The sequence below is a fragment of the Vicugna pacos genome, chromosome X (assembly GCF_048564905.1).
Source record: "Vicugna pacos chromosome X, VicPac4, whole genome shotgun sequence".
Taxonomy (NCBI): domain Eukaryota; kingdom Metazoa; phylum Chordata; class Mammalia; order Artiodactyla; family Camelidae; genus Vicugna; species Vicugna pacos.
The window spans coordinates 48,844,598-48,853,776 of record NC_133023.1 but is presented as its reverse complement, the minus strand read 5'-3'; positions in this window follow the sequence as shown (position 1 = coordinate 48,853,776).

The following is a 9,179-nucleotide window of genomic DNA, read 5'->3' as shown; positions in this document are numbered from 1 at the left end:
AGAGAGGGAATGTACTGGGAGGGAATCTGATAATTCATAGAAATGGAATTCTCTGCCCTGGGCTGGTCATGAAAGGAAGACGAATGTTGTGGTTTCTCAGGGAGCTTTAGGAGCAAGACATTCTGAGAAGGCCTTATTACATCCATTGGAAGTTCATAGGGGCCAGGGAAGCCTGGGTTTCTGCCTTAATTTTTGCCCCTCATTAATCAACTAGACTAGGCAAATCCTTTCTCCTTCTGAGTTTCAGTTTTCCTAATGATAACGTGGGTGGCATGGCATAGATTTGACTAGACTAGTTTCCACGTGTAAGACGGAAGATTGGGCTGCCTCTGAGTGACCCATGGAACTTTGTCAATGACCTAAGTCCAGCACTCCCCATCCTGATTCTGACTCAGTTGGCCTGGTGGGGAGTTCTTTTTTGTAGTACCCTACATGACTGATGTATTGGACCACCTCCTGTTCTGCAGTGACTGATGGCTACCTTCCTGTGGCTCCCTGGGGAGTCTTTTGCAATACTGGAGAGGGCCATTGGTGGAGAGAACCTCCTAAGACCTTCCTTAGACCATCAAGAAAACCACCTTGGTCAGCTCTAGTGCTTTTCTCTTATGTGCTTGAGGACTTGGGTTGTGCCTAGTGAATGGGCTTTGTTTCGAGTTACTGTTTAGAACAAATTGAAACCCAATAGATAAGAGACCTTTGTGTAAGGAAGCTTTTTGAAGGATGCTGTGGGCAAGCTGCTAGCTCCCCACTGCCCCCACCCTGATTCTGTGCCCTACTGATAGTGTTCCTCTTCTCTCTAGATAATTCCTAGACTTTGCATGGCTGCATGGCTTTTGGGAGCCAGACCTACCCATTAGGAGCAACTGACCTGAGGGTAGCACTTTCTAGTCTCAAAAGCTTCCATCTCCATTATCTTCTAAAAGGACCCTGAAGCAGGTGGGCAGAACAGGTAATTCCATACCCACTTTATAGATGAGGAAATGGAGGCATATAGAAGTGAAATGACTTGCTCATGGCAATATAGAATATTGACTGCAAGTCAGGGTGGGAAAGAGGATGGGTAGGCTGGGGTGGAAGATGTGGTAGAAGAGAAAGATTATTAATAATTTTCCATGCACAGAATGAATAATACTATTGATATGTGTCAGGCACTAGACACTTTAACTACCTTATCTTGTGTAATCCTTACCTAAACTGTGTGAGATTAACGTTGTTGTTATCTGTGTTTTCAGATAAGAAGACAGAGCCTCAGAATGTTTTAGACCCTTGCCAAACTCCACACACCCAGATCGCTGGGCTTCAAATCTCCTGCTTTTTCTCTTGCACTTATAGTGAAGCTGCTTGGTTTGATGTACTTTAGGGGTGATAGGGGTGAATCTTAGTAATGCCCCCAGCAGCAGGCCCAAAGCCAGAGCTTCTTAAAGCTAAAAGGGACTTATAGCTGACTCCTTATCCCCCTGGGCCCAGCCTAGCCTCTCAGCTCCAAGACCAAGTCAGAGGCCCTTGTGGGCCCAAGGAGAAACTCGTTTTTCCCTCTCCGAACTCCAGCCCTGGATCTTTGAGAATTGTTCCCAGCAAGGTGGGCCCAACTGTCCTCCCACTTAACCTGCTAATAAGCAGCCTGGGAGAAATGATGAATAGCAGAGTGAGTCAATAGACGTGAGCACTTAGATGCCTGGAGAACTGGCCTGCGGCCACTCAGAACTTCACCATCAATTGGAGCATTGCCTTAATTGCAAATCACTTAATAGCCACAATGGGAAACAGTCTCATTCTCTGGAAGAATAATTTCTGTCTGATGGGCTCTTGAAGGCTGCTTTCCTCTACTTCTTCAGTTTCTCTCCTGCTTTTCCACTTCCTCCCTCTGGATGCCTGAGCACATTTTCTGTGTGGTTGTCCCAGCCCATAGAGAAACTCATGAAATATCCCTGAGGGCTCCTATGCAGCACAATGCAGTGCCAACAGGAAGTGGATGCTCTGCCTATCCACAAATGCAGTGATTAAAAGTAATGTTATGTCCTTCAAGAGGCCAAAAATGAATTGGGCATCCATCTCTGTCCACAAAATCAGATGTGGGTGGGCAAGAAATAGTTTTTGTTTGTTTTCTTTAAAGTAACTGAATTCTAAAAAATAATAATAATAAAATAATATAATAATAATAATAATAACAACAACAACAACAACAACAACTGAATTCTGAATCCATGTCTCCCATCCTAACAGTGAAGCAGAAAATCCCATGCCAGTTATGACTGGGGGCCCCCTCAAGGGTGGCCCTGAAATCCAAGGAGTACTTGTATTACACAAAAATAGGGCAAGGGCACCTAATCTCTACATCTATTCTATTTACCACCAACATCCTCATTTTCCATGCCAGCAGTGAAGGAGGGGAAGTTGAAACCCTGGGGGTTTAGGTTCTGCCTCTTTTTGGGTGCCTTAGAGCCATCTCCTCCCCATCTTTGAGGCACTGTCCTAAACAGTGCTTGTGTTTCTACTGCCCCAGACTTAGGAGCTCTCCCTTTCCAAGTGGGGCTGGGAGTGGTAGGGATCTCTCTTCTTCTTTTGTACTCTCTGCTTCTTTTTTTATGACTATATATCCTCAATAGAGTTTTCAGATTTTTATAAAAGAATGATAGATTGAGTGACTTCAGCCTGCTTCTGTTTTCTACACTGTGAAATCCCTCTTGGAAGAGATCTTTCAAAGGCCTAGTTACCTCCATGGAGCAGAGGAATGGGGAGTAGGGACATAGAGGGACAACAGACACAAACAAACATGAGTATTTCCAGAAATTACCCTGCCAAAAAGTACTGCCTTATTGAAAATAAATATTTCACTGTCATAGAATTTAGAACACAAAGATTTTAGTCCCTGCTCTGCTTGCAACTGATGGAAACTTGGTGATTTCTTAGAGCCTCAGTTTCTTCATCTGTAAATGGTGGGGTTGGGAAACACAGAGTCTCAGGCTGCAGTCCTTTTGTTACCCTTTCCCTTTTGATCCTTCACTTCCTCCTACACCATCTGTCTTGTCCCTGCTCACCTCCACTGGCATAAGTTCCTGGGACAGTTTTAATGCTTAAGATGTCCCTTCTCATATTGAGCTGGAATCAGCCTAGCTTAGTCCCTGGGAGACACACAGGCTCTGTTTGCTATCTACTCCCTTTGCCCTATAACAGTTCTTCCAGATCTGCAGGGAGAGATGGTGTTCTTTGGTTCAACAAATATTGAGTACCTATTTTATGCCAGGTTCTTTTCTAGGTGCTGAAGGTGCAGCAGTGAATAAATTAGATTTTAAAAAGCTTTACCTTTGTGGGATTTACTTTTTTCCACAGGTGGGCAGATAATAAAATAAATAAACAAAAGATAGAGTATGTCAGATCATTATCAGTACAATGGAGAAAAATAAAGTAGAAGAGAGACAGGAGGCTACAATTTAAAATAGTGGTCAAGAGAGGAGTCTGAACAGGTCACATTTGAGAGAAGAACTAAAGCCCTGAAGTGAGAGCAGATAATATATACCAGAAACAACCAGGAGTCCAGTATAGCTAAATTGGAGTGAGTGAAGGGGATAGTAATAGAAGATGAGATCATGGAGATAAAATGTTAAAGTGAGGGAAGCAGGTAGACCATTGCAAAGATTTTAATTCTTGTCCTGAGTTTGATGGAGCAGAAAATGGCATCACCTGATTCATGTTACTTGGAGTTGTCTCTTTTCCAGGCTAAACAGTTACAGCATCTTCCAACCCTTCCTCATGTGTCCTTGGTCTAAGCCCCAATCCCCAGCCTTCTCAATCCCTCCTGGACATACTCCACTCCAATGTTTGTGGCTCTCTTCAAGTATGGGTCCCAGAACAAGACACTTTAGACAAATTCACCTAGGTCCTTTGTCATTATGCCTAGAAACCTGCAAGAGGCTAAGTGGTATGAGCTTTGGAGTCAAACAAACCTGTATCCTATTCTTGACTCCACGACCAGCTATATGATCTTGAATAACTGAGACCTTCTCCAAGCCTCAGCATCTACAACTGTAAAATGGGAGAAGTAGTCTGTGCCTTGTGGAGATTAGCAATGATATGTATAAAGCTTCCCTGCTCAGTGACTGGCCCATGCAGGCCCTACTCAGATGATTGTCAATCTTAGCTGTCACTGTGGCTTGTATCCTTGGCACATAGGCAGCCTCACTTTGGATCCTTGGTAGGCGTGAACCCTGTAGTGGGAGATAATCTAGCCAATATGGTCACCCTCTGTGAAGGCCTAAGCTGCTGGGGAAGTAAAAGTATTGGCCCCTCATGTTTCTTCCATTGAGTTCTGTGAGTGCCTGTTGATGGCTGGACCTGTCAGCATCCAGAATCAAGGTCTGATGTCCCACATCAAGGGAAGGCAGGACTGGAGACTCCAAGAAGAATGGCTGTCAAGTGTTTCTTTTACCAGAAATTGGAAGTCCCTGGAGCAAGAAGACCTGCAGGAGGCTGTACCTAGAAGAGCATTCTAAGATCTGAGCTGTATAATCAGGATTAAAGCCATCATCCAAGCAAGGACCATAAAGAGGGCATGAGAAGCCCAGGTGCAAAGGGAGGATGAAAGTGAGGAACAGTGGGACCAAACAGGTGAGCGGGAAGGAGGCAACAGGGGCTGATGCTTGGTGTCATGGCTTGGCTTTTATGAGTTTCCAACAATTTTTTTGTAGGTGAGTGAGCTGATTTCACATACAAGGTGCAAACCAAGGACTTAACAGAGTGCTTTCTTCAGGGTCTCCACTTTGAGGGTTGCTTTCAGGCCTTAGAGCCAAGCATTCATAGGATATGTATAATGCCACTTCTGGGACTGGGCTTAGTGGTAGGCCAGTTTGAAAAAGGACTCTTCACCTGGAAGCTGAAAACATGGCTTGGGGAAAGCCTGTGCTGGGAGCAGCCAGAGTGTGTAAGAGGCTAGTCTTTGATATTCTGAATAGGTCTGTCACCAGCCCTGAGCATGTTTTCTCATTTGCTAAATGGGGCCAGTAATTCCTACTGTGTCTCCCTCCCACCAATCCTGTGCTCCAGCAGAGAATATCTTCATTTTTCCTATTGGAAAATGCAGTAGATGGTAAGGTGGTAGTATTATTCAAATACTTTGGCACTGGTTGCCTGCCCTCTGTGAGCTCATATCTCTCACAAAGCCAGGGCACTGCAAAAAGCTATTTGCACCTGCCAGTAGCCAGATCCTATACTCTGACAGCCCAGTCATCGGATACAGTAACTTTAGTGTTTTATTTTTGATGGATGTGTGTGTATTTTTTTAAGCTTTTTTAAAATTGAAGTATAATCAGTTTACAATGTTGTGTCAATTTCTGGTGTATAGCAAAATAGTTCAGTCATACATACACACGTGCATATTCGTTTTCATATTCTTTTTTGTTATAGGTTACTATAAGATATTGAATGTAGTTCCCTGTGCTATACAGTATAAACTTGTTCTATTTTATATGTAGTAGTTAGTATCTGAAAATCTCGAACTCCCAGTTTATCCCTTCCCACCCCTACCCTCTCCATAACCATAGGTTTCTTTTCTGTGTCTGAGTCTGTTTCTGTTTTGTAAATAAGTTCATTTGTTTTTTTTTCTTTTAGATTCCACATATAAGTGATATCATATGGTATTTTTCTTTCTCTTTCTGGCTTGCTTCACTTAGAATGACAATCTCCAGGTCCATCCATGTTGCTGCAAATGGCATTATTTTATTATTTTTTATGACTGAGTAGTATTTCTTTGTATAAATATACCACAACTTCATCCAGTCATCTGTTGATGGACATTTAGGTTGTTTCCATGTCTTGGCTACTGTAAATAGTGTTGCTGTGAACATCGGGGTGCATGTATCTTTTCAAATTAAAGTTCCTTCTGGATATATGCCCAGGAGTGGGATTGCTGGATCATATAGTAAGTCTTTTTTTTTTAATTACCATGGCTAAAATAATTCACTTTCTTGATGCTCAGTTTCTATCTATCTGTCCTTCTCTCTATCTTTTAATGTCTCCCTGTTTCTATGTCTTTCCCTCTCTCTGTCTTTCTCATTCTCAATACCAGGGCTGAGCATGTTCCTGGGCATACAGAGTACAGATGGCCTCATGTGGCTTCCTCTTTAGCTGGTTGTGTTCATGGCAGTCAGTATTCAGAGATTTGCGATAATTGTGGACAGCTAGTGGAAATAGTCTTCAGTCTTCCAGCTCCTGCCTCAAGAATCAGGGAGTATCTTCTCCATAGCACAAGATGGAGCTGAGTTCCAGTGGGTAGAGTTTAGCAGTAGTAGGAGTGTCTGCCTGCCCTCCTGGGAGTTGTATCAGAGACCTGCCTTTCTGGTCCTGCCCCACCTATGACTATGTGACATTGAACCCTCCTCCTCACTTCTCTGGGCCCCAGCTTCCTCATCCATCAGGTAAGAATATGGAATTCTTGTCCTGTCTTCCTCCTGAAATGGGTATACAAATTATTTGGAAAACTGTAAAGCAAGATGTCAAAATGGTTGTCTTTATCACTGGCATTATTTGTGCAGCTTGGATTCTTCAAGAGGAGGCTACATCTTCAAGCTGACAAACAATTACTGTTCTCATACCAAGTCTGAGATCCTGTGGTAAGTGTTATAAAGGAATGTAGAGATAAGCAGTGGTGTGCTACAGCCAGCTTATACCAGCTTTCAAGAACCAATCATGCACATCTCTTCCTAACTCCACGTTCAATGATGTCACATTGGTAGATGGAGTTGGCAATGGTGAGAGTAATTTCCACTATGGAAATTAGCAAATACTGCAAATTTGGAACTTTTTTTCCCAGAGATCTATAACTGTTTCAATCATAAAAGAGCTGCCAATTGAGGAGTGGTGTGTGTGTGTGTGTGTACCTATGCACATGCATGCATGCTGTGGGAAAGTGGAAAGGTAAGCAGGCACATGATTATAGTCGGTGAAAGTACTAGGTTGAACCATGTGATGTTGCTCTTTGTGCAAGTCAAAACTAACTGAGTACTAGCAATTTTATATAGTTCAGTCAAACAGAATGTCATCTTTAGTGGAGTAGAATACCTGGAATGGAAGAGGATTTCCCAAGGCCACTCAGATGATCTGAAGCTGAGCTGGAGTTAACCCCAGAACTCCTAATTCCTTGTCTCAACCCTGAAGACTCCATTACTGCTTTATTGTCCTCTGATTCCTTGTCAAAATAGACAAAGCTCTGACATGAGAACCACAGTACTGATGGGGTAAGATAACTACAGGTCTTTTGCCTCATTGTCCCCTCTAAGTTAAAGGTCAGCCTTCAGGTCATATCCTTTTGCCATAGCCCCATTGCCCTAACACAGACTTTCTCCCTCATTTTTCCTCTCTCTTTCTCCACCTCACCCTCACCACCCTGCCTGTGTTTTCCATCCTAAGAGTGCTAGAAATTAGAATATGTTCAGGGGAGAGCAAAGGAAAATTATTACAACAGTTGGAAATAGGATCATGAGGAAAGGTGAAAGGAATTCTGCCTTGATAAAAGAAACTTTCCTGTCAATAGATGAATAGTCTTCACATCTCAAAAAGTTGATACACAGAGGGTGTTATACTGCCTTTTTCCATTTCCTGAAGCCAGAAGAGTTCAACATTTAACCTAATGGCATTACCAGCCAGCCGGGTTCCTAAATGGAATCATCACTGACTCTTTTCTTTTGCTTAGTCTCCATATCTAATTAGTTGTTGAATTCTGTTGATTCTACCTCTTAAATATCTCTTGGATCATCACTTCCTCTCCATCTCAGGTACCATGGCCCTAGGTCAGACCTTCATCATTAGCCTCCACTGAACTCCATGCGTCTACTCTCAGCTACTGACACCAGAATGTTATTTAGAAATCATCCAACTGCTCAGGCCATGCCTCTTGTGATGTTACTATTGTCTATGAAATTAAAGCTGACTTTCTCATTCTGGCATTCAAAGCCTTCTATCTTATAGCTTCAAATGTTTTTGTAGTCCTAACTTTCACCACTCTATATACTAGATGCTTTAGCTTTTTCCTCAGTGGGCCCCCACTGTTACCACCACAGGGCCTTTATACATGTTCTTCCCTCTGACGAGACTTCTACCACCTTCACCCATTGAAATCCCACTTATCCCTCATCCTCTTAAAGGTTACCTCCTCCTTATTTCCACATTATGGTAGTTCTGAACCATACAACCATTCATTTCTTCTCTCTTTTGGCAACCAATTTAACATAAAGGTAAGACTAGCAGCTTTTAAGCCAAACTGCTTAGGTCCCAGTCCTCACTTTATTACCTACTAGCTGTGTGGCATTGAGGAAGTTGCTTAAGTTCTCTCATGCATATTTAAAATGGGCAACATATTATTACCTCCCTCAGAGGTTGTTATAAAAGTTAAACATTTATTAATTTAAATTGAATGCTTGTTAACTATAAACAAACACAGCAAATAATAAATACTGCCATTGTATTTATATTCTTGTTTCATCTCTCTGACTAGTCAATTGTTCCTTGAGGGCAGAAACAATATATTACTCATCTTTAGAACAGTTAGTAATGATTTTAAAAATGTTTTACAGGGTCTTCTGGTCCATATGTGCTTCCCCTAAAGTACAACTACAAATTCTGGAAATAACATAAGGCACAACCAAAGGAAAACTCGAAAAGTGGTAAGAAGGTGAGCTGGTTAAGGACCATAGAATTGAAGGAATATAGCATATAATGCATTCACAACCCATGAACAAAAGGTGAGTCAGACCTGACATTTTCCCAAACCTAAAAACAGAAAGCAGCCAAGGAAGGTTCAACCTTCCCCAGAAAGAACAGATGTCCCTTTGACAAAATCATGTAATCCCAACAGCACCAGCAAAGAGAACTGATTGGGAGCATGGCTGAAAATAAGCAGTAAGAGGAATCATTCCCTTTCTCTGATAGGCCTCAGACTCCTCTCTTCCATTAAGAGATATTAGGTAACTATGTGGTACCAGGAAAGGGTATCCTAGAAAAACAAGTGTCCCTACCTGAAATGTGCTTGTCCTCTCTGCAGGACAATGACTATTTTTCCCCAACGTATGTTCAGCAGGTGGCCTTGCCTGGGGGATTCTTGCCACCCCTTAGGCAGCATCATCAGAAAAAAAACAGGAGTTCCATCAGCACCAAATAGACCAATAAGACTAAAATGTTACCATAAAGGC